This window comes from Petromyzon marinus (assembly GCF_048934315.1).
Source record: "Petromyzon marinus isolate PM22_M1 ecotype Great Lakes invasive population chromosome 67 unlocalized genomic scaffold, UKy_Petmar_22M1.pri1.0 chr67_unloc.4, whole genome shotgun sequence".
In the NCBI taxonomy this organism is placed as follows: Eukaryota; Metazoa; Chordata; class Hyperoartia; order Petromyzontiformes; family Petromyzontidae; genus Petromyzon; species Petromyzon marinus.
Window position 1 is genome coordinate 675224 of NW_027422594.1, and position 17789 is coordinate 693012.

At 46.8% G+C, this 17789-nt stretch overlaps 1 protein-coding gene across 2 annotated transcripts in view; it reads left to right on the plus strand.

Moving 5' to 3' along the window:
• The first annotated feature begins 2284 nt into the window (after positions 1-2284).
• The window catches only part of LOC142907964 (two pore calcium channel protein 1-like), a 115596-nt gene continuing 100091 nt past the window's right edge, over positions 2285-17789 (plus strand). For both annotated transcript variants that reach the window (XM_076058016.1, XM_076058017.1), the window contains exon 1: positions 2285-2518. The gene's annotated coding sequence lies outside the window, so the exon portion shown is untranslated. The remainder of the gene's footprint in view (positions 2519-17789) is intronic.

Consider the following 17789-nt stretch of genomic DNA (forward strand, 5'->3'; position numbering starts at 1 on the left):
TTTCCCTCCCCCAGGACCTCACAGAAATGCTCAGCAAATCTGCAACCTGTTCCTGGGGGTCGGAGATTGGATCACCGTTTTTTCCCCTAATGATGGTAATAGGTGTGGCGCTGCAGGTTACTTTTTTGATGGAGTTAAATAGAGATTTGTGATCGCGGGCCACTGAGGCAGACTCCATCTCCTCAGCAACCCGCGACCACCACCCATCCTTGCAGCGCCTCACGGCTCTCCGAACCTCCGAGCGAAGGCTGCGGTAAGCCTCCTCATTCTCTGACGTGGGATTCTGTAGCCAATGACAGTGGGCCTGTCGCTTTTTCTCAACCATCCTGAACACCTCCTCTGTCAGCCAGGGTCTCTGGGGAGGTCTGGACCGCGCACCCAAAGCAGCCATTGCAGCTGCATGAGTCACAGTCCTAAACCTCGCCCATTTACCCTCGACATCAGGAGGAGTCGGGGACGATGCCAATCCCAGCTGCAATCGATGATGAAATTCTCGCTTGCAACTTTCATCAGATAACTGAGACCAGGCCACTTTAGGTCGGAATGGGGTCCTGGGTGTACACCCACCACCGGAGTGGAAGAATGGCAGGCGCATCTTACACATGACTAGTCGATGGTCAGAGGGCAGATCAGCTCCACGGTAGGTCCTGGTGTCAAGGACATGGGCTCCCATCCGCTGGTCTGTCACTATGTAGTCCAGCAGATGTTCTTGCTTGGACCCGGCATGCATCCATGATGTTGTGTGGATGCGCCGATGCCGGAACAGCTTGTTGGTAATTACAAGCCCATGGGCTGCACAAAAATCTAGCAGCCTCCTACCGTTGTTATTGAGCTGATCTGGCCCATGCCCTCCAATCACTCCAGACCAGGTGCCAGTATCATGACCAACTCGGGCATTGAAGTCACCCAACATGATGACTCTATCCCGAGGGGCCACTTTAGCCAGCACCTGTGACAGGAGGTCATAGAAGGCATCTGACTCATCGGCTTTGCCTGCATCCCTCCACGGATGTTCATCTTCGGTGGGGGCATAAGTAACCACGACCACCATTCCTCGCCTCCGGTTGATGGGAAGGCGAGCCCAAAGTAGCCTGGGGCTTACAGCTTCCCACACCTCACCGCCACGCTCCCACGCCCCCTTCATTCTTTTGTTCAAAAGAAGACCCACACCCTGTTGTTTGGCAGTCTGCTGCCCCGAGTAGAGGACTGTCCACCCCTCATGGTGGCAGTAGCCAGACCCGGTCCACCGGACCTCCTGAATGCCGCATAGATCCAGGCGGTACCGGTCCAGCTCCCGACAGAGGAGTGGCAGCCTCTCCTCTTCAGTGAGCGTTCGAACATTCCACGTGGCCACCCGTAGTGGCTTTTCGTTGTTTCTGGAGTAGCCCCGAGGGTAGGTATTCAATCTCCTGGCTCCGCCAATTGGGGTTTGGCCAGGAGACGTCATAGACGCCTGGCCCCCCGGGGCCTCCGGCACAAGCTTAGTTGTTACATATTTCAGTTTAATTCGTGGTTTTGTGGTAATTAATTGAAGGTGGAGGGGTTACCAGCCCCTCGCACCCGTCCAGAGCCCCCGTTTAGCCCCTGTGGTGGACACATATGCCATGAGGGGAGGAGCCAATCGAAATTGGATCTCCCCCCACAGCGCTGTCCACGACAGAGTTGCCCGTCCGGCACCGCGAGGAGGTAGGGGGTTGTTTTGCCGGACTACACACACACTCACTCACACACATACACACTCAACCACTCACTCACTCAACCACTCACCCACTCAACCACTCCCTCACTCACTCACCCACCCACTCACTCACTCACCCACTTACTCACCCATTCACTCATCCACTCACTCAACCACTAACCCGCTCCCTCACTCACCCACTCACTCACTCAGCCGCTCACTCATTCAGCCACTCACCCATTCACCCATTCATACTAACTCATACTCACCATCCACACACTGCTGATGATGTTGTTGATGATGATGTTGGTGATGATGATGATTATGTTGATGATGATGTTGATGATGTTGATGTTTATGTTGATGATGATGTTGATGATGATGTTGATGATGATGATGTTGATTATGATGATGTTGTTGATGATTATGTTGATTATGATGATGATTATTATGCTGATGATGATGTTGTTGATGTTGTTGATTATGATGATGATTATGATGATGATGCTGATTATGATGTTGTTGATGTTGTTGATTATGATGATGATGTTGATGATGATGATTATGATGATGATGATTATGATAATGATGATGATGATTATGATGATGTTGATTATTATGATGATGTTGATTATTATGATGATTATGATGATGTTGTTGATGATGATGTTGATGATGATTATTATGTTGATGTTGATAATGATTATGATGATGATGTTGATGATGATTATTATGTTGATGTTGTTGATGATGATTATGATGATGATGATGTCTCTCTCCCCGTGTGCCAGGCTCAGTGAATTTTACTCCATCTACGACGCCGTCAAACTCACGTGGAAGGTGTCTCATGCTGTGTCTCTGTCTCTGTGTCTCTGTGTCTCACTCTGTCTCACTGTCTCACTCTGTGTCTCTGTGTCTCTGTGTCTCACTCTGTCTCACTGTCTCACTCTGTGTCTCTGTGTCTCTGTGTCTCACTCTGTGTCTCTGTGTCTCATTGTCTCTGTGTCTCACTCTGTGTCTCTGTGTCTCAACGTCTCACTCTGTCTCACTGTCTCACTCTGTGTCTCTGTGTCTCACTCTGTGTCTCTGTGTCTCACTCTGTGTCTCACTCTGTGTCTCTGTGTCTCACTGTCTCACTCTGTCTCTGTGTCTCACTCTGTGTCTCTGTCTCTGTGTATCTGTATCTCTTTGTCTCACTCTGTCTCACTCTGTGTCTCACTGTCTCACTGTGTCTCAGTGTCTCACTCTGTGTCTCTGTGTCTCACTCTGTGTCTCTGCGTCTCTGTGTCTCACTCTGTGTCTCACTCTGTGTCTCACTCTGTGTCTCTGTGTCTCACTCTGTGTCTCTGTGTCTCACTCTGTGTCTCACTCTGTGTCTCACTCTGTGTCTCTGTGTCTCACTCTGTGTCTCACTGTCTCACTCTGTGTCTCTGTGTCTCACTGTCTCACTCTTTGTCTCTGTGTCTCACAGTCTTTGTGTCTCACTCTGTGTCTCACTCTGTGTCTCACTGTCTCACTCTGTGTCTCACTGTCTCACTCTGTGTCTCTGTGTCTCACTCTGTGTCTCACTGTCTCACTCTGTCTCACTGTCTCACTGTCTCACTCTGTGTCTCACTCTGTGTCTCTGTGTCTCACTGTCTCACTCTGTGTCTCTGTGTCTCACTCTGTGTCTCTGTGTCTCTGTGTCTCACAGTCTTTGTGTCTCACTCTGTGTCTCACTGTGTGTCTCACTGTCTCACTCTGTGTCTCTGTGTCTCACTCTGTGTCTCTGTGTCTCACTCTGTGTCTCTGTCTCTGTGTCTCTGTGTCTCACTCTGTGTCTCACTCTGTCTCACTCTGTCTCACTGTCTCACTCTGTGTCTCACTGTCTCACTCTGTCTCACTGTCTCACTCTGTGTCTCACTGTCTCACTGTGTCTCTGTGTCTCACTCTGTGTCTCTGTGTCTCAATGTCTCACTCTGTCTCACTGTCTCACTGTGTCTCTGTGTCTCTGTGTATCTGTATCTCTTTGTCTCACTCTGTCTCACTCTGTGTCTCACTGTCTCACTCTGTGTCTCTGTGTCTCACTCTGTGTCTCTGTGTCTCACTGTCTCACTCTGTGTCTCACTGTCTCACTGTGTCTCTGTGTCTCACTCTGTGTCTCTGTGTCTCACTGTCTCACTCTGTGTCTCTGTGTCTCACTTTGTGTCTCTGTGTCTCACAGTCTTTGTGTCTCACTCTGTGTCTCACTCTGTGTCTCACTGTCTCACTCTGTCTCTGTGTCTCACTCTGTGTCTCTGTGTCTCAACGTCTCACTCTGTGTCTCTGTGTCTCACTCTGTGTCTCACTCTGTGTCTCTGTGTCTCTGTGTCTCACTGTCTCACTCTGTGTCTCACTGTCTCACTCTGTGTCTCTGTGTCTCTGTGTCTCAATGTTTCACTCTGTGTCTCACTCTGTGTCTCACTGTCTCACTGTCTCACTCTGTGTCTCTGTGTCTCTGTGTCTCACTGTCTCACTGTCTCACTCTGTGTCTCTGTGTCTCACTCTGTGTCTCACTCTGTGTCTCTGTGTCTCACTGTCTCACTCTGTGTCTCTGTGTCTCACTCTGTGTCTCTGTGTCTCTGTGTCTCTCTGTGTCTCTGTGTCTCACTCTGTGTCTCACTCTGTGTCTCTGTGTCTCACTGTCTCACTCTGTGTCTCTGTGTCTCTGTGTCTCACTGTCTCACTGTGTCTCTGTGTCTCACTCTGTGTCTCACTCTGTGTCTCACTCTGTGTCTCTGTGTCTCACTCTGTGTCTCACTCTGTGTCTCACTGTCTCACTGTCTCACTCTGTGTCTCACTCTGTGTCTCACTCTGTGTCTCTGTGTCTCACTGTCTCACTCTGTGTCTCTGTGTCTCACTCTGTGTCTCACTCTGTGTCTCACTCTGTGTCTCACTGTCTCACTGTGTCTCTGTGTCTCACTGTCTCACTCTGTGTCTCTGTGTCTCACTCTGTGTCTCTGTGTCTCACAGTCTTTGTGTCTCACTCTGTGTCTCACTCTGTGTCTCACTGTCTCACTCTGTTTCTCTGTGTCTCACTGTCTCACTATTTGTCTCACTCTGTGTCTCTGTGTCTCACTGTCTCACTGTCTCACTCTGTGTCTCTGTGTCTCACTCTGTGTCTAACTCTGTGTCTCTGTGTCTCACTGTCTCACTCTGTGTCTCTGTGTCTCACTCTGTGTCTCTGTGTCTCTGTGTCTCTCTGTGTCTCTGTGTCTCACTCTGTGTCTCACTCTGTGTCTCTGTGTCTCACTGTCTCACTCTGTGTCTCTGTGTCTCTGTGTCTCACTGTGTCTCTGTGTCTCACTCTGTGTCTCACTCTGTGTCTCTGTGTCTCACTCTGTGTCTCACTCTGTGTCTCACTGTCTCACTGTCTCACTCTGTGTCTCACTCTGTGTCTCACTCTGTGTCTCACTCTTTGTCTCTGTGTCTCACTGTCTCACTCTGTGTCTCTGTGTCTCACTCTGTGTCTCACTCTGTGTCTCACTCTGTGTCTCACTGTCTCACTGTGTCTCTGTGTCTCTGTGTCTCACTGTCTCACTCTGTGTCTCTGTGTCTCACTCTGTGTCTCTGTGTCTCACAGTCTTTGTGTCTCACTCTGTGTCTCACTCTGTGTCTCACTGTCTCACTCTGTTTCTCTGTGTCTCACTGTCTCACTATTTGTCTCACTCTGTGTCTCTGTGTCTCACTGTCTCACTGTCTCACTCTGTGTCTCTGTGTCTCACTCTGTGTCTCACTCTGTGTCTCTGTGTCTCACTGTCTCACTCTGTGTCTCTGTGTCTCACTCTGTGTCTCTGTGTCTCACTGTCTCACTCTGTGTCTCTGTGTCTCACTCTGTGTCTCTGTGTCTCTGTGTCTCTCTGTGTCTCTGTGTCTCTGTCTCACTGTCTCTGTGTGTCTCTGTGTGTCTCTGTGAGTGAGTTGGTGAGTGTATTGGTGAGTGAGGTGGTGAGTGTATTGGTGAGTGAGGTGGTGAGTGTATTGGTGAGTGAGGTGGTGAGTAAGTTGGTGAGTGAGGTGGTGAGTGTATTGGTGAGTGAGGTGGTGAGTGTATTGGTGAGTGAGTTGGTGAGTGAGGTGGTGAGTGAGTTGGTGAGTGAGGTGGTGAGTGAGTTGGTGAGTGAGGTGGTAAGTGTATTGGTGAGTGAGGTGGTGAGTGTATTGGTGAGTGAGTTGGTGAGTGTGTTGGTGAGTGAGGTGGTGAGTGTATTGATGAGTGAGTTGGTAAGTGTATTGGTGAGTGAGGTGGTGAGTGAGTTGGTGGGTAAGGTGGTGAGTGTATTGGTGAGTGAGTGAGTTGGTGAGTGAGTGTATTGGTGAGTGAGGTGGTGAGTGTATTGGTGAGTATTGGTGAGTGAGTTGGTGAGTGTATTGGTGAGTGAGTGAGTGTATTGGTGAGTGAGGTGATGAGTGTATTGGTGAGTGAGGTGGTGAGTGTATTGGTGAGTGAGGTGGTGAGTGTATTGGTGAGTGAGTGAGTGTATTGGTGAGTGAGGTGGTGAGTGTATTGGTGAGTGAGGTGGTGAGTGAGGTGGTGAGTGAGTTGGTGAGTGAGTGTATTGGTGAATGTTTTGGTGAGTGAGTTGGTGAGTGTATTGGTGAGTGAGGTGGTGAGTGAGGTGGAGAGTGAGTGTATTGGTGAGTGAGGTGGTGAGTGTATTGGTGAGTGAGTGAGGTGGTGAGTGAGGGAGTGAAGTGGTGAGTGAGTTGGTGAGTGAGGTAGTGAGTGAGTGAGGTGATGAGTGAGTTGGTGAGTGAGTGAGGTGGTGAGGTGGAAAGTGAGGTGGTGAGTGAGTGAGTTGGTGAGTGAGGTGGTGAGTGTATTGGTGAGTGTGTTGGTGAGTAAGTGAGGTGGTAAGTGAGTTGGTGAGTGAGGTGGTGAGTGTATTGGTGAGTGTATTGGTGAGTGATTGAGTTAGTGAGGGAGGTGGTGAGTGAGTTGGTGAGTGAGGTGGTGAGTGAGTTGGTGAGTGAGGTGGTGAGTGAGTGTATTAGTGAGTAAGGTGGTGAGTGAGGTGGTGAGTGTATTGGTGAGTATATTGGTGAGTGAGGTGGTGAGTGAGTGTATTGGTGAGTGAGTTGGTGAGTGTATTGGTGAGTGTATTGGTCAGTAAGGTGGGGAGTTAGTGTATTGGTGAGTGAGATGGTGAGTGTATTGGTGAGTGTATTGGTGAGTGAGTTGGTGAGTGTATTGTTGAGTAAAGTGGTGAGTTAGTGTATTGGTGAGTGTATTGATGAGTGAGTTGGTGAGTGTATTTGTGAGTTAGTGTATTGGTGAGTTAGTGTATTGTGAGTGTTTTGGTGAGTGAGTGTATTGGTGAGTGTATTGGTGAGTGAGGTGGTGAGTGTATTGGTGAGTGAGGTGGTGAGTGTGTTGGTGAGTGAGGTAGTGAGTGTATTGGTGAGTGTATTGGTGAGTGTATTGGTGAGCGAGGTGGTGAGTGTATTGGTGAGTGTATTGGTGAGTGAATGTATTGGTGAGTGTATTGGTGAGTGAGTGTATTGGTGAGTGTATTGGTGAGTGTATTGGTGAGTGTATTGGTGAGTGAGTGTATTGGTGAGTGTATTGATGAGTGTATTGGTGAGTGAGTGTATTGGTGAGTGAGTGAGGTGGTGAGTGTATTGGTGAGTGTATTGGTGAGTGTATTGATGAGCGTATTGGTGAGTGAGGTGGTAAGTTGGTGAGTTGGTGAGAGTATTGGTGAGTGAGTTGGTGAGTGTATTGGTGAGTGTATTGGTGAGTTGGTGAGTGTATTGGTGATTGTATTGGTGAGTATATTGGTGAGTGAGGTGGTGAGTGAGTGTATTGGTGAGTGAGTTGGTCAGTGTATTGGTGAGTGTATTGGTCAGTAAGGTGGGGAGTTAGTGTATTGGTGAGTGAGATGGTGAGTGTATTGGTGAGTGTATTGGTGAGTGAGTTGGTGAGTGTATTGTTGAGTAAAGTGGTGAGTTAGTGTATTGGTGAGTGTATTGATGAGTGAGTTGGTGAGTGTATTTGTGAGTTAGTGTATTGGTGAGTTAGTGTATTGTGAGTGTTTTGGTGAGTGAGTGTATTGGTGAGTGTATTGGTGAGTGAGGTGGTGAGTGTATTGGTGAGTGAGGTGGTGAGTGTGTTGGTGAGTGAGGTAGTGAGTGTATTGGTGAGTGTATTGGTGAGTGTATTGGTGAGCGAGGTGGTGAGTGTATTGGTGAGTGTATTGGTGAGTGAATGTATTGGTGAGTGTATTGGTGAGTGAGTGTATTGGTGAGTGTATTGGTGAGTGTATTGGTGAGTGTATTGGTGAGTGAGTGTATTGGTGAGTGTATTGATGAGTGTATTGGTGAGTGAGTGTATTGGTGAGTGAGTGAGGTGGTGAGTGTATTGGTGAGTGTATTGGTGAGTGTATTGATGAGCGTATTGGTGAGTGAGGTGGTAAGTTGGTGAGTTGGTGAGAGTATTGGTGAGTGAGGTGGTGAGTGAGTTGGTGAGTGTATTGGTGAGTGTATTGGTGAGTTGGTGAGTGTATTGGTGAGTGTATTGGTGAGTGTATTGGTGAGTGAGTTGGTGAGTTGGTGAGTGTATTGGTGAGTGAGTTGGTGAGTTGGTGAGTGTATTGGTGAGTGTATTGGTGAGTGAGTTGGTGAGTGTATTGGTGAGTGTATTGGTGAGTGTATTGGTGAGTGTATTGGTGAGTGTATTGGTGAGTGTATTGGTGAGTGTGGTGAGTGTATTGGTGAGTGAGTTGGTGAGTGTATTGGTGAGTGAGTTGGTGAGTTGGTGAGTGTATTGGTGAGTGTATTGGTGAGTTGGTGAGTGAGTTGGTGAGTGTATTGGTGAGTGTATTGGTGAGTGTATTGGTGAGTGTATTGGTGAGTGTATTGGTGAGTGTATTGGTGAGTGTATTGGTGAGTGTGGTGAGTGTATTGGTGAGTTGGTGAGTGAGTTGGTGAGTGTATTGGTGAGTGTATTGGTGAGTGTATTGGTGAGTGTGGTGAGTGTATTGGTGAGTTGGTGAGTGAGTTGGTGAGTGTATTGGTGAGTGTATTGGTGAGTGTATTGGTGAGTTGGTGAGTGTATTGGTGAGTGTATTGGTGAGTGTATTGGTGAGTGAGTTGGTGAGTGTATTGGTGAGTGAGTTGGTGAGTTGGTGAGTGTATTGGTGAGTGTATTGGTGAGTTGGTGAGTGAGTTGGTGAGTGTATTGGTGAGTGTATTGGTGAGTGTATTGGTGAGTGTGGTGAGTGTATTGGTGAGTGAGTTGGTGAGTTGGTGAGTGTATTGGTGAGTGTATTGGTGAGTGTATTGGTGAGTGTGGTGAGTGTATTGGTGAGTGTATTGGTGAGTGTGGTGAGTGTATTGGTGAGTTGGTGAGTGTATTGGTGAGTGTATGTGTGAGGTGGTGAGTGTATTGGTGAGTTGGTGAGTGTATTGGTGAGTGAGTTGGTGAGTGTATTGGTGAGTGTATGTGTGAGGTGGTGAGTGTATTGGTGAGTTGGTGAGTGTTTTGGTGAGTGAGTTGGTGAATGTATTGGTGAGTGTATTGGTGAGTGTATTGGTGAGTGAGGTGGTGAGTGTATTGGTGAGTGTATTGGTGAGTGTATTGGTGAGTTGGTGAGTGAGTTGGTGAGTGTATTGGTGAGTGTATTGGTGAGTGTATTGGTGAGTGTATTGGTGAGTGTATTGGTGAGTGTATTGGTGAGTGTATTGGTGAGTGTATTGGTGAGTGTATTGGTGAGTGTATTGGTGAGTGTATTGGTGAGTGTATTGGTGAGTGTATTGGTGAGTGTATTGGTGAGTGAGTTGGTGAGCTCCACGTGTCGCTGCTCTAGGCTCGTCATACCGGGCAGTGCTGGTGAGTGAGTTGGTGAGTGAGTTGGTGAGTTGGTGAGTGTATTGGTGAGTGAGTTGGTGAGTGAGTGTATTGGTGAGTGAGTGTATTGGTGAGTGTATTGGTGAGTGAGTTGGTGAGTGAGTGTATTGGTGAGTGAGTGAGTTGGTGAGAGAATGTATTGGTGTGTGATTTAGTGAGTGAGGTGGTGAGTGAGGTGGTGAGTGAGTTGGTGAGTGAGTGTATTGGTGAATGTTTTGGTGAGTGAGTTGGTGAGTGAGTGAGTTGGTGAGTGAGGTGGTGAGTGAGTGTATTGGTGAGTGAGGTGGTGAGTGAGGTGGTGAGTGAGTGAATTGGTGAGTGACGTGGTGAGTGTATTGGTGAGTGTATTGGTGAGTGAGTGAGGTGGTGAGTGAGTTGGTTAGTGAGGTGGTGAGTGAGGGAGTGAAGTGGTGAGTGAGTTGGTGAGTGAGGTAGTGAGTGAGTGAGGTGGTGAGTGAGTTGGTGAGTGAGTGAGGTGGTGAGTGAGGTGGTGAGGTGGTGAGTGAGGTGGTGAGTGAGGTGGTGAGTGAGGTGGTGAGTGTATTGGTGAGTGAGTGAGGTGGTGAGTGAGTTGGTGAGTGAGGTGGTGAGTGAGGTGGTGAGTGTATTGGTGAGTGAGGTGGTGAGTGAGGTGGTGAGTGTATTGGTGAGTTTATTGGTGAGTGAGGTGGTGAGTGTATTGGTGAGTGAGTGTATTGGTGAGTGAGTGTATTGGTGAGTGAGTTGGTGAGTGTATTGTTGAGTGTATTGGTGAGTAAGGTGGGGAGTTAGTGTATTGGTGAGTGTATTGGTGAGTGAGATGGTGAGTGTATTGGTGAGTGAGTTGATGAGTGTATTGGTGAGTGTATTGGTGAGTGAGTGTATTGGTGAGTGTATTGATGAGTGTATTGGTGAGTGAGTGTTTTGGTGAGTGTATTAGTGAGTTGGGGAGTGTATTAGTGTATTGGTGAGTGTATTGGTGAGTGTATTGGTGAGTGTATTGGTGAGTTGGTGAGTGTATTGGTGAGTTGGTGAGTGTATTAGTGAGTGTATTGGTGAGTGTATTGGTGAGTTGGTGAGTGTATTGGTGAGTGTATTAGTGAGTGTATTGGTGAGTGTAATGGTGAGTGTATTGGTGAGTTGGTGAGTGTATTGGTGAGTGAGTTGGTGAGTGAGTGTATTGGTGAGTGAGTGAGTTGGTGAGTGAATGTATTGGTGTGTGATTTAGTGAGTGAGGTGGTGAGTGAGGTGGTGAGTGAGTTGGTGAGTGAGTGTGTTGGTGAGTGTGTTGGTGAGTGTATTGGTGAGTGTATTGGTGAGTGTATTGGTGAGTGAGTATATTCGTGAGTTGGTGAGTGAGGTGGTGAGTGTATTGGTGAGTGAGTGAGTTGGTGAGTGTGGTGGTGAGTGTATTGGTGAGTGAGTGTATTGGTGAGTGTATTGGTGAGTGAGTTGGTGAGTGTATTGGTGAGTGAGTTAGTGAGTGTATTGTTGAGTGTATTGGTGAGTTGGTGAGTGAGGTGGTGAATGTTTTGGTGAGTGAATTGGTGAGTGTATTGGTGAGTTGGTGAGTGTATTGGTGAGTGTATTGGTGAGTTGGTGAGTGTATTGGTGAGTGTATTGGTGAGTGTATTGGTGAGTTGGTGAGTGTATTGGTGAGTGTATTGGTGAGTGTATTGGTGAGTGTATTGGTGAGTGTATTGGTGAGTTGGTGAGTGAGGTGGTGAATGTTTTGGTGAGTGAATTGGTGAGTGTATTGGTGAGTTGGTGAGTGTATTGGTGAGTGTATTGGTGAGTTGGTGAGTGTATTGGTGAGTGTATTGGTGAGTGTATTGGTGAGTTGGTGAGTGAGTTGGTGAGTGTATTGGTGAGTGTATTGGTGAGTGTATTGGTGAGTGTATTGGTGAGTTGGTGAGTGAGGTGGTGAATGTTTTGGTGAGTGAATTGGTGAGTGTATTGGTGAGTTGGTGAGTGTATTGGTGAGTGTATTGGTGAGTTGGTGAGTGTATTGGTGAGTGTATTGGTGAGTGTATTGGTGAGTTGGTGAGTGAGTTGGTGAGTGTATTGGTGAGTGTATTGGTGAGTGTATTGGTGAGTGTATTGGTGAGTTGGTGAGTGAGGTGGTGAATGTTTTGGTGAGTGAATTGGTGAGTGTATTGGTGAGTTGGTGAGTGTATTGGTGAGTGTATTGGTGAGTTGGTGAGTGTATTGGTGAGTGTATTGGTGAGTGTATTGGTGAGTTGGTGAGTGAGTTGGTGAGTGTATTGGTGAGTGTATTGGTGAGTGTATTGGTGAGTGTATTGGTGAGTTGGTGAGTGAGGTGGTGAATGTTTTGGTGAGTGAATTGGTGAGTGTATTGGTGAGTTGGTGAGTGTATTGGTGAGTGTATTGGTGAGTTGGTGAGTGTATTGGTGAGTGTATTGGTGAGTGTATTGGTGAGTTGGTGAGTGAGTTGGTGAGTGTATTGGTGAGTGTATTGGTGAGTGTATTGGTGAGTGTATTGGTGAGTGTATTGGTGAGTGTATTGGTGAGTGTATTGGTGAGTGTATTGGTGAGTTGGTGAGTGAGTTGGTGAGTGTATTGGTGAGTGTATTGGTGAGTGTATTGGTGAGTGTATTGGTGAGTGTATTGGTGAGTTGGTGAGTGTATTGGTGAGTGTATTGGTGAGTGTATTGGTGAGTGTATTGGTGAGTGTATTGGTGAGTTGGTGAGTGAGGTGGTGAATGTTTTGGTGAGTGAATTGGTGAGTGTATTGGTGAGTTGGTGAGTGTATTGGTGAGTGTATTGGTGAGTTGGTGAGTGTATTGGTGAGTGTATTGGTGAGTGTATTGGTGAGTTGGTGAGTGAGTTGGTGAGTGTATTGGTGAGTGTATTGGTGAGTGTATTGGTGAGTGTATTGGTGAGTTGGTGAGTGAGGTGGTGAATGTTTTGGTGAGTGAATTGGTGAGTGTATTGGTGAGTTGGTGAGTGTATTGGTGAGTGTATTGGTGAGTTGGTGAGTGTATTGGTGAGTGTATTGGTGAGTGTATTGGTGAGTTGGTGAGTGAGTTGGTGAGTGTATTGGTGAGTGTATTGGTGAGTGTATTGGTGAGTGTATTGGTGAGTGTATTGGTGAGTGTATTGGTGAGTGTATTGGTGAGTGTATTGGTGAGTTGGTGAGTGAGTTGGTGAGTGTATTGGTGAGTGTATTGGTGAGTGTATTGGTGAGTGTATTGGTGAGTGTATTGGTGAGTTGGTGAGTGTATTGGTGAGTGTATTGGTGAGTGTATTGGTGAGTGAGTTGGTGAGCTCCACGTGTCGCTGCTCTAGGCTCGTCATACCGGGCAGTGCTGGAGAGTGAGTTGGTGAGTGAGTTGGTGAGTTGGTGAGTGTATTGGTGAGTGAGTAAGTGTATTGGTGAGTGTATTGGTGAGTGATTAAGTGTATTGGTGAGTGTATTGGTGAGTAAGTGAGTTGGTGAGTGTATTTGTGAGTTGGTGAGTGAGTTGGTGAGTGTATTGGTGAGTTGGTGAGTGTATTGGTGAGTGTATTTGTGAGTGAGTGTTTTGGTGATTGAGTGATTTGGTGAGTTAGTGTATTGGTGAGTGTATTGGTGAGGTGGTGAGTGAGATGGTGAGTGCATTGGTGAGTTGGTGAGTGAGTTGGTGATTATATTTTTGAGTGAGGTGGTGAGTGAGTGAGTGTATTGGTGAGTGTATTGGTGAGTGTTTTGGTGAGTTGGTGAGTAAATGAATGTATTGGTGAGTCTATTGGTGAGTTGGTAAGTGTATTGGTGAGTGTATTGGTGAGTGTATTAGTGAGTTGGTGAGTGAGTTGGTGAGTGTATTGGTGAGTGAGGTGGTGAGTGTATTGGTGAGTGTATTGGTGAGTGTATTGGTGAGTGAGGTGGTGAGTGTATTGGTGAGTGTATTGGTGAGGTGGTGAGTGAGTTGGTGAGTGTATTGGTGAGTGAGGTGGTGAGTGTATTGGTGAGTGTATTGGTGAGTGAGTGAGTGTATTGGTGAGTGTATTGGTGAGGTGGTGAGTGTATTGCTGAATGAGTTGGTGAGTGTTTTGGTGAGTGAGGTGGTGAGTGTATTGGTGAGTGAGTTGGTGAGTGTATTGGTGAGTGTATTGGTGAGTGAGGTGGTGAGTGTATTGGTGAGTGAGTTTATTGGTGAGTGTATTGGTGAGTGAGGTGGTGAGTGTATTGGTGAGTGAGTTGGTGAGTGTATCGGTGAGTTGGTGATTGTATTGGTGAGTGAGGTGGTGAGTGAGTGTATTGGTGAGTGTGTTGGTGAGTGAGTTGGTGAGTGTATTGGTGAGTGAGGTGGTGAGTGTATTGGTGAGTGTATTGGTGAGGTGGTGAGTGAGTTGGTGAGTGTATTGGTGAGTGAGGTGGTGAGTGTATTGGTCAGTGTATTGGTGAGGTGGTGAGTGTATTGCTGAGTGAGTTGGTGAGTGTATTGGTGAGTGAGGTGGTGAGTGTTTTGGTGAGTTGGTGAGTGTATTGGCGCGTGAGGTCGTGAGTGTATTGGTGAGTGTATTGGTGAGTTGGTGAGTGTATTGGTGAGTGTATTGGTGAGTTGGTGAGTGAGTGAGTTGGTGAGTGAGTTGGTGAGTGAGGTGGTGAGTGTATTGGTGAGTGACTTGGTGAGTGTATTGGTGAGTGTAATATTGAGTGAGTTGGTGAGTGTATTGGTGAGTTGGTGAGTGTATTGGTGAGTGTATTAGTGAGTTGGTGAGTGTGTTGGTGAGTGTATTGGTGAGTGTGGTGAGTGTATTGGTGAGTGAGTTGGTGAGTTGGTGAGTGTATTGGTGAGTGTATTGGTGAGTGTATTGGTGAGTGTGGTGAGTGTATTGGTGAGTGTATTGGTGAGTGTGGTGAGTGTATTGGTGAGTTGGTGAGTGTATTGGTGAGTGTATGTGTGAGGTGGTGAGTGTATTGGTGAGTTGGTGAGTGTATTGGTGAGTGAGTTGGTGAGTGTATTGGTGAGTGTATTGGTGAGTGTATTGGTGAGTGTATTGGTGAGTGTATTGGTGAGTGTATTGGTGAGTTGGTGAGTGTATTGGTGAGTGAGTTGGTGAGTGTATTGGTGAGTGTATTGGTGAGTTGGTGAGTGAGTTGGTGAGTGTATTGGTGAGTGAGTTGGTGAGTTGGTGAGTGAGTTGGTGAGTGTATTGGTGAGTGTATTGGTGAGTGTATTGGTGAGTGTATTGGTGAGTTGGTGAGTGAGTTGGTGAGTGTATTGGTGAGTGTATTGGTGAGTGTATTGGTGAGTGAGTTGGTGAGTGAGTGTATTGGTGAGTGAGTGAGTTGGTGAGAGAATGTATTGGTGTGTGATTTAGTGAGTGAGGTGGTGAGTGAGGTGGTGAGTGAGTTGGTGAGTGAGTGTATTGGTGAATGTTTTGGTGAGTGAGTTGGTGAGTGAGTGAGTTGGTGAGTGAGGTGGTGAGTGAGTGTATTGGTGAGTGAGGTGGTGAGTGAGGTGGTGAGTGAGTGAATTGGTGAGTGACGTGGTGAGTGTATTGGTGAGTGTATTGGTGAGTGAGTGAGGTGGTGAGTGAGTTGGTTAGTGAGGTGGTGAGTGAGGGAGTGAAGTGGTGAGTGAGTTGGTGAGTGAGGTAGTGAGTGAGTGAGGTGGTGAGTGAGTTGGTGAGTGAGTGAGGTGGTGAGTGAGGTGGTGAGGTGGTGAGTGAGGTGGTGAGTGAGGTGGTGAGTGAGGTGGTGAGTGTATTGGTGAGTGAGTGAGGTGGTGAGTGAGTTGGTGAGTGAGGTGGTGAGTGAGGTGGTGAGTGTATTGGTGAGTGAGGTGGTGAGTGAGGTGGTGAGTGTATTGGTGAGTTTATTGGTGAGTGAGGTGGTGAGTGTATTGGTGAGTGAGTGTATTGGTGAGTGAGTGTATTGGTGAGTGAGTTGGTGAGTGTATTGTTGAGTGTATTGGTGAGTAAGGTGGGGAGTTAGTGTATTGGTGAGTGTATTGGTGAGTGAGATGGTGAGTGTATTGGTGAGTGAGTTGATGAGTGTATTGGTGAGTGTATTGGTGAGTGAGTGTATTGGTGAGTGTATTGATGAGTGTATTGGTGAGTGAGTGTTTTGGTGAGTGTATTAGTGAGTTGGGGAGTGTATTAGTGTATTGGTGAGTGTATTGGTGAGTGTATTGGTGAGTGTATTGGTGAGTTGGTGAGTGTATTGGTGAGTTGGTGAGTGTATTAGTGAGTGTATTGGTGAGTGTATTGGTGAGTTGGTGAGTGTATTGGTGAGTGTATTAGTGAGTGTATTGGTGAGTGTAATGGTGAGTGTATTGGTGAGTTGGTGAGTGTATTGGTGAGTGAGTTGGTGAGTGAGTGTATTGGTGAGTGAGTGAGTTGGTGAGTGAATGTATTGGTGTGTGATTTAGTGAGTGAGGTGGTGAGTGAGGTGGTGAGTGAGTTGGTGAGTGAGTGTATTGGTGAGTGTGTTGGTGAGTGTATTGGTGAGTGTATTGGTGAGTGTATTGGTGAGTGAGTATATTCGTGAGTTGGTGAGTGAGGTGGTGAGTGTATTGGTGAGTGAGTGAGTTGGTGAGTGTGGTGGTGAGTGTATTGGTGAGTGAGTGTATTGGTGAGTGTATTGGTGAGTGAGTTGGTGAGTGTATTGGTGAGTGAGTTAGTGAGTGTATTGTTGAGTGTATTGGTGAGTTGGTGAGTGAGGTGGTGAATGTTTTGGTGAGTGAATTGGTGAGTGTATTGGTGAGTTGGTGAGTGTATTGGTGAGTGTATTGGTGAGTTGGTGAGTGTATTGGTGAGTGTATTGGTGAGTGTATTGGTGAGTTGGTGAGTGTATTGGTGAGTGTATTGGTGAGTGTATTGGTGAGTGTATTGGTGAGTTGGTGAGTGAGGTGGTGAATGTTTTGGTGAGTGAATTGGTGAGTGTATTGGTGAGTTGGTGAGTGTATTGGTGAGTGTATTGGTGAGTTGGTGAGTGTATTGGTGAGTGTATTGGTGAGTGTATTGGTGAGTTGGTGAGTGAGTTGGTGAGTGTATTGGTGAGTGTATTGGTGAGTGTATTGGTGAGTGTATTGGTGAGTTGGTGAGTGAGGTGGTGAATGTTTTGGTGAGTGAATTGGTGAGTGTATTGGTGAGTTGGTGAGTGTATTGGTGAGTGTATTGGTGAGTTGGTGAGTGTATTGGTGAGTGTATTGGTGAGTGTATTGGTGAGTTGGTGAGTGAGTTGGTGAGTGTATTGGTGAGTGTATTGGTGAGTGTATTGGTGAGTTGGTGAGTGAGGTGGTGAATGTTTTGGTGAGTGAATTGGTGAGTGTATTGGTGAGTTGGTGAGTGTATTGGTGAGTGTATTGGTGAGTTGGTGAGTGTATTGGTGAGTGTATTGGTGAGTGTATTGGTGAGTTGGTGAGTGAGTTGGTGAGTGTATTGGTGAGTGTATTGGTGAGTGTATTGGTGAGTGTATTGGTGAGTTGGTGAGTGAGGTGGTGAATGTTTTGGTGAGTGAATTGGTGAGTGTATTGGTGAGTTGGTGAGTGTATTGGTGAGTGTATTGGTGAGTTGGTGAGTGTATTGGTGAGTGTATTGGTGAGTGTATTGGTGAGTTGGTGAGTGAGTTGGTGAGTGTATTGGTGAGTGTATTGGTGAGTGTATTGGTGAGTGTATTGGTGAGTGTATTGGTGAGTGTATTGGTGAGTGTATTGGTGAGTGTATTGGTGAGTTGGTGAGTGAGTTGGTGAGTGTATTGGTGAGTGTATTGGTGAGTGTATTGGTGAGTGTATTGGTGAGTGTATTGGTGAGTTGGTGAGTGTATTGGTGAGTGTATTGGTGAGTGTATTGGTGAGTGTATTGGTGAGTGTATTGGTGAGTTGGTGAGTGAGGTGGTGAATGTTTTGGTGAGTGAATTGGTGAGTGTATTGGTGAGTTGGTGAGTGTATTGGTGAGTGTATTGGTGAGTTGGTGAGTGTATTGGTGAGTGTATTGGTGAGTGTATTGGTGAGTTGGTGAGTGAGTTGGTGAGTGTATTGGTGAGTGTATTGGTGAGTGTATTGGTGAGTGTATTGGTGAGTTGGTGAGTGAGGTGGTGAATGTTTTGGTGAGTGAATTGGTGAGTGTATTGGTGAGTTGGTGAGTGTATTGGTGAGTGTATTGGTGAGTTGGTGAGTGTATTGGTGAGTGTATTGGTGAGTGTATTGGTGAGTTGGTGAGTGAGTTGGTGAGTGTATTGGTGAGTGTATTGGTGAGTGTATTGGTGAGTGTATTGGTGAGTGTATTGGTGAGTGTATTGGTGAGTGTATTGGT